The sequence below is a fragment of the Cupressus sempervirens genome, chromosome 8 (genome assembly GCF_028749045.1).
Source record: "Cupressus sempervirens isolate cs-2001-9-10 chromosome 8, ASM2874904v1, whole genome shotgun sequence".
In the NCBI taxonomy this organism is placed as follows: Eukaryota; Viridiplantae; Streptophyta; class Pinopsida; order Cupressales; family Cupressaceae; genus Cupressus; species Cupressus sempervirens.
Genome location: NC_143125.1, coordinates 143608486 through 143616478, shown reverse-complemented (window position 1 = coordinate 143616478; position 7993 = coordinate 143608486).

Below are 7993 nucleotides of genomic sequence, written 5' to 3'. Positions count from 1 at the left end.
TCTAGGATAACATAGGGGCTCATGATTTCTTGTACTAAGCCTTTTTCTATGAGCCCAATCACTTGTTTGTCTAGTTCTACATGTTGTGTTGGACTCATTCTATCTACTCTTGATTGGGAAGAATTGCTCCTAGAATAAGATCAATGCAATGTTGGATATCTCATTTTGGGGGATGTCCATTAGGCAGCTCCTCTAGAATGACATCTCAATATTATTCCAATAGTACAGTTGCTTCTGGTGGTATAGTCAAGTCTTCCTTTTTCCACTTTTGTACTACCAATGCATAATAACACCCAATCACTTTCATCTCCTTGACAAGTTCCTTTTTAGACAAAATAATTTCATTTTTTCCATCTCATTTTAGAGGTAATAAGAGTACCTTAGATCCATCCTTCTAGAAGGTGTAAGTATTCTTTTCCCCATTATGAACAACCTTTCAGTCATACTGCCAAGGATGACCTAAGAGGACATGGCATGCATCCATCAGAATCACATCACACCATAGCTCATCCTTGTAGACCTTCCCTATGGAAAATTTAACAAGGCATCTCTTATCTACTGTGACTTCACTTCCCTTTTAAAACCATACAATCCGATAAGGACGAGGGTGCTTTTCACACTAGAGATTTAGTTTATCTACCATTTCTTTAGAAACCATATTCTCACAACTACCTCCATCAACAAGTACTTGACATACCTTTCCCTTTGAGGTACACCTCATCTGAAATATGTTGGTCTTGAGCCATGAATCATCTATGCCTTTCTCCTCCACACCCTCCTTGGCTGGAATAATCATTGTCCTTCTCATCATGAGGATTTCTCCCATATCTGGAGGTACTTCTTGTTCAGATTCATTGTCAGTGTAGGCTAGGTTCACTCTAGATGGTCCTCCTTGATTTCTATCTTTCATGTTGAAATTGGAACACTCAAAAGCCCTGTGGGCTTCTTCTCTACACCTAAAATAAGTGAAAGGCCTTCTTTGATTTTCCCACCCTCTTCCACTTCCATAGTGTCCACCTCGTTGAAACCCCCTTCCTCTTTCTTGATTCAGAGGATCCTACCTAGCATCTATACTTTTTTTAGAGTCTTGAAAAATCTCTCCTTGACCACTATTAAAACCTCCCCTAAATGGAGTTGACGGACCTCTGAATTTGAAAAATAAATAAAAAATTGGGAAGAATAATAAAGAAAAATTTGGAATTCTCAAATTTATTTTTTACTCTTCCTGTATTATGTTTATGTTAATTACTTGAGGGATTTTGGCTGCATCATCTGGTATCAGAGTATAGAAGGTTTGGGAAAAGGAGTTTTTTTTATTTGTGTGGTTGTGAGTTTATGTTTATATAGGTTGAGAAGAGAAACTAGTTTCCAAAAAAATCAAGGTAGAAAAGAAAAGATCTAGCTGTGATGAAGGATGAACTCATTTGAAGAGATAGATTTGTTGATGAAGTATTTGCATAAGAGGAAAGAAGAAAAAAAAAAGAGAGAAAGAGAGGAAGAGGAAGGAGGAAGGGATGAGGAAATTAGAGTTGAAAGAAATGTTAAGAAAATTACAAGAAAGTTGGCAACAATTAAGAAAGCTAATGGAATTAGAAAAGCAAAAATGGTACCTACCAGTCAAGAAGAAGATCACATGGCTTGTTTAGAAGACTATTCAGAAGAAGAAAAGGAAAGAAGAGACACAGAAAATAAAGGAAGAGGTAGAAAATGAAATGGTGAGTATACATACAACTATTTTGACATCAATAATTGAAGAAGACAAGGTATACACAATTCTAGAAGAGTCTTGTTGTCATTTTCAATTACCTGAATATGATGTTTTAACTAAGCAAGTAGAGATGCATGATGAAAATAAGGTTTCTAATGAATACTTTTCAAATTTATTTTTTAATGCAGTAGATTCAAAGTTGCAAGGGTATTATGTGAATTGTGGTAATGATCAATATGTTGATATATTATATGTTGAAGACATAAATGATTATGCTACAAAGGTTTATATAGAAGTAGTGGAATTTTTTATTTTAAAGGATGAGAAGATGTTGAGTAGATTATGGGTTAAGAAAAATAAAAGGAAGAGGGATCTAGTGATAGTTGCAAAGATGAATGATAAAATGTCAAAAAATTGGAAGACCAAAAAGAAGGAATAAACTTGCATTCTTCTGAGTCAATAAAAACAATGTTTGATATAATGGACGAAAAAGTTCTAGAAAAGAAGCTATACACATTCAAGAAACAACTTGCAGGAGTTGCGTTCTTTCAACCAGAGGAGAATGATGCAGGAGCTTTTAGTGGCTTTCTAAGTAGGAGCTTTTAGTAGTTTTTAAAGCTTTTAATATTTTTCTTAGTTTTTAGAAAGTTGGTTTTTATTAATAACTTTGAAATATTACTTCCAATTTCGTAAGTTAGCTGGCAATTCATCTTATCTCAATTTTAGGAAGCTTCATGAAAAAAACCAGCTTTTTTTGAGTTGTTTTAAAAATTGCCAAAAATGGCAAAAAAATTATGAAAAAAATTGCCAAAAATGGTAATTTTGGATTTGTATTTAAAATTTTAATTCCTCTCATTGTAGGAAGAGGAGGATTTGGAAGAAATAATAAAGAAGAATTTGGAATTCTCAAATTTATTTTGTACTCTTTTTGTATTATGTTTATGTTAATTATTTGAGGAAGTTTGGTTGCAACATATTGATCATTACCACAATTCACATAATACCCTTGCAACTTTGAATCTACTGCATTAAAAAATAAATCTAAAAAGTATTCATCAGAAACCTTATTGTCATCATGCATCTCCACTTGCTCTGATACCAAATGATGTAGCCAAAATTCCTCAAATAATTAACATAAACATAAGAGAGAAAGAACACAAAAATAAATTTTAGAACTCCAAATTCTTCTTTATTATTCTTCCAAATTGTTCTCCTCCTACAATGAGATAAATGAAAATTTTAAATACAAATCTAAAATTATCATTTTTGGCAGTTTTTTTTATAACACTATTTTTGTGTCATTTTTGGTAATTTTTAAAACATCTTGAAAAAAGCTGAATTTTTTTTTGAAGCTTCCTAAAACTAAGATAAGATGAACTTCCATCTAACTTTTGAAATTGGAAGTGATATTTTAAGGTTATTAATAAAAACCAACTTTCTAAAAACTAAGAAAAACATTAAAAGCTTTTAAAAACTACTAAAAGTTCTTGCTTAGAAAGCCACTAAAAGCTCCTACATCAAAAAGTCTGAACATTTGATCCACTAAGCATAGGGAAAAAATGGATAGCTTTCATAGATCATTTCTAAAATTATACGACACAAAAAACTCGTAGATTGTTTAATATAATGGTAGAAAAAGTGAATACCTTCCCAACAAAATAGAAGTGAATGGTAAATTATGTACTTGTAAAGGGAAATTGAAAAATATTTAATCCACTAGGTAGAAGGATAGAATGGATGAGTTTTGCAAATCATTACAAATTTATACAACAAAAATGATTCTTACATGACTTAGTATAATGGTAGATGATGACAATACCTTCCATCCAAATAGATAAATCCTTCACAATATTGATTTTTATCATTTAACCAAAAATATATAATTTAGAGAAAAATGGTCATGACTCCCTAAAATCTACTTTTATAAGTTATAATGTACATCAATAAGAATAATAACCCACAAAAATAATAATTCATTTGAATTCATGGTAGTTAAGAAGTTAAAGGGAATGTAGTGACAATTGCAATAACATTCCTAATATTTTTGTTTTGAGTGCCCAGTTATCTATACTTATCATGTAGGTCACCCTTATCAATTTTGAGTTTATAAATGGACTATCTAAGGTTACCTATATTAAAGTAGGTGACCCTCTAGTCACCTATAATATAAGGGTAGGTACCTATTAACCAAAAATGCTTTCCCACAAAAAAATCAATTTCAAAGGCTAAAGCATACCCTAACGTTCATATATTTGAAAATTCAAATATTAGGGCATGCAAGAATACTTTGGTTTTACACATTATATCCTAAGTTCCAAAGTTAAATTTATTTTTTCATATATCTGTGGGTTCACATTTTCCTAGCTGTTAGATCTTCCTAGATCGATGAGTATCACTTTGCAAAAAAATACAAACTTTATTCCATGTGACAAAGTGACAGTATGACACGCATCTAGGTGGGGCCTTTTTTCTTCTTTGGTTAGTGCAAATCATCAACAAGTTTTCATCCACCATCAAATCTTCCTAGATCTATGATCATCACCTTGGCACCTTATGAAGTTACAAGGGTTTTATGGAAGGCAAAAAAGCAACATTGTGACACGTGGACTAGGTGATGTCACTTCCTTGGTAGGCCAAAGAAGTAAAGACTTGTCAAGTGAGGTGGATCAATGTCAGACAAGTTGGCACATGGGTGAGTTCTAATTGGTTGAAATTCTAGCATGGCCAATAAATTGGTTGCATGTTCCTGGGCCATTAGATGGAAGAAGGTCAATGTCTCTCATCATGTCACTATGAGAAAATGATTGATCTTTAGTCATAGCAACATGGTGAGGTCCCAACACATGTATCCAAGGGGGTCCATTTCTTCAGATTGCAAGAAGTGAAAGGTCAAATCTATGATGATATGACCATTTTTCTATACTATGATCTTATGATCTAGCGTAAGATCATGAAGCTAATTCTCAAAGCTATCGACGTTATGATATTTAGCAATTGTAGAATTGTAGAAGCTTATGGTCACAAAGGATGATAAGGAGGGTTGTGATCTTATGATATGTGATTGTCATAAGATCATAGATGCAGCTGAAGGGTCTTCTGAAGACATGAAGACAAAGGGTTTATCGTAGCATCAAGGTAATTGTAAGATCATGAAGAGACTTTAGGGAGGCCCCAATGTTAAGACAAGTTGATGATCGTAAGATCATAGGTCCCTGGGTTAACCATAAGGATATTTTCACTTGTCCAAGCTAGAAAAGAAAAGGGTCTTTGACCAATAGAATTTTAGGAAGGGTACAAGATGAATGTTGAATATTATTGACTTACTGATACATCTGACTTGGCATGCTGATAGTGAGAAAGAAAAAATTCTTCAATGGTGAATCCAATCTTTCAACCATATGTAGATTTCTTTTAGCATTTCCCATGCCTAGTAAATGAAAAAGGAGCACACACTCATCACTTGGATATTCATTTACCCTATTGTGCATTAATGGCCATCATTTATGTCTTCTCAAGGTCATTCTTTTGGCAAAATATTAGATTTTCTTGCATCTGGGTTTGTTCTGAGATAAGATTTTCTTGATCTTTATGGTTATTCCCTATAATCTTAATGGTGGTAGTTGTGGTTTGGCTTCCAGTAGAAGTTTCTTAGTTATGCTTGAACTATAAAATAAAATTTTGTACCCTTTCAAAGGTTTGATCTTTCTTTGATTCTCTAGTATTGCTCCCCAAGAATACTACTATAATTCCTTGTGCCTTTGAGCTAGTGTAATACTCTATTGTATCTCTTTTAGCCATTAATACATTGTACAAGACTCCTTTGCCTCTGGTTAATGTTCTTATCTATATTATCTAATTTACATGATTGTATCTATTTTGGCATTTGAATGATATTAAGTGAAGTTTTTCCCATAGCATTCTTCTGTTGTCTGATCTACATGTGGTTATTGGATTAAAAAAAGTTTGAAGCTATATTCTTTGAAGTTATAACTAGTTATCTTTGCATTTATGGGTAGAGATAAGATCAAACACTCTATTTCAGTGTATCACTTCCTTAGAATAGATTAGGTAGTTTTCTTCTATGCATCCCTTCTCCCTTTTCCTCTTCAAGAGTAGTTAGGTGCATTCTAATAGAAAAGAAAGTTTGCTTTCTCCAAAGAATCAACCTTGTAGTTCATGTCCCATAGCTTGTAGGTTGTTTTCATGTTTCATAACATTGTCCTTAGGTAAAAATTTTGGACAAGGGTGCATACTTTTGTGGCACACGTGATGGGCAATATTCAAAAGATTTCAAGGCCTTCTAGTGTCAAAAGAGAAGAATTTTAAAGTTGATGCTGAGAAGATAATGTTGCTCTCAGTATTCTAGGCCTTCAAGAGGCTCATTTTAATGAAGCACTTGGTGACTCTACACCCTTCATGTCTAGTTCCAAACCAAAGTTGTTGTGATTTATGTCGAAGGCTGAAACAAGGGTATCTTCTAGAGGTAATTTCCAATATCAAGAGCTTTCATTTTCAAATCCTAGAAGAAGAAAGACTAGAGTATCTTTATCACTAGTTAGGACTACAAAGGAAATACACACCCCTACAAGATCAATCTCCACTCCTCCTATTGCAATATGTCAACCTACAATACCATCAAATCATATCAATAGACCACTTGCTTATATGGCTAGAGCTCATGATTTTTCCACCTTTAATGGTGGAATTCCTCTTTTATTAGCCCAAAGAAATAACATACCAATAGCTACACTTAAAAGTAAACCTTAATTTATTGGTGAAACTTCTATCTCTCCCTTAGAACATATTTAAGAGGTTGCCAATGGCTGTAATATCCATGGTATTACAGAAGATGATGTGGCTATTAGACTCCTAGCTTCATCTTTAAAAGGGAAAGCCCTAAAATAGTATAGGGGTCTATCACATGGTTCAAAAAGGGATTGGGATGGATTAGGAGTGGGACTATGTAAACATTTTGAGGACAAAAGTGATTGTTTGTCACTTTTAGAATAGCTAACTACTATAAAAAGAGCCCCCCATGAATATATGATTGATTTCAACTATATATTTTAGAAGACATGGGACATAATACCTAATTCAATGAAGCCTACCCCTAGTAATGCCTTCTTGAATTACCTCAAAGCTTTTAACAGTGATATTGCCTCTACAATCCAAACCATGGGAGAAGATACCTTACTTGATCCTTATGAAATAGCAATAAGGGTATTGATATAAGGAGGAAAGTTAGTTTCAAGGCCTCCTATGCCTTTTTTCCCCAATATCCCAAATTACTAATCAACAATGGCCCCTATTCCCACAACTTCCACATCACAATCCCTTACTCTAGCCCCTCAAGCTTCCACATCTTCAAATGGAATGGATGAAATCAAGGAGATGATGCAATCTATGATGTTGAACATAGATAAAAGATTGCAAGGTCAAGAGAAGAAGTTGGAAGATAGATTCTCTATGATGTAGAAAGTGATCAACAAAGTCTTTAGAGAGACATCAAGTTCAAGGTAATATGGCTCCTCAATTGCAATATCAAACTCCAAACAATGAGAGGCCTCCAAATTATAATCATGGGAATACTCATTTTGATTAGAGTTGGTGGAATAGTCATGCCTCTATTTCAAGTACAAATCACAATAGGGCCATAGTCCTTCAACAAAATATGGCTCAAGATCAAGATTTTTGCTCCTCCTACAATTACTCCTATGCCTATTGTATGTGTCAAAAGGTTGAATCTTATTTAGCTCTGACCACTCAAGAGCCTGTAGTAGGATAGTTATATAATAAAAGCCAACCCAAAGATGCCTCTCATATGCAAAGACAAGGTGATTTCTCCTTCATGAATCATCAAGTGGAGGAACATTATAATGTGAACCAAGAATCCATTGCCCACAATAATAGGAGCAAAAGAAGAATTATTGAAGATTCTAACCCTACTCCTCCTAATCAAGATTTGACATCAAATGCAATTACTCATATACAAGTGGTGAATGATCAAGCCAATTACCCTCAACAAAAAAGACAAAATAATAGTAGGGGAGATGTGAATGCCCCCCAAGTTATTCCAACTCAAACCCCCTACACATGCAGCTCCCGAGACTTCTACCAGAGAACCTAATTCCTCATTTAGTATGGTAGAGAAAATGAACAAGAAAAATGTTTAAATATTTCTATGTGGGATGTTGTTGCTACTATACCCATGTAAAAGAGGTTGCTACAACAAGAATCGGAAAGTATTGAACCAAAGGATCAGCCACCTAGCATGGAAAGTGCCAC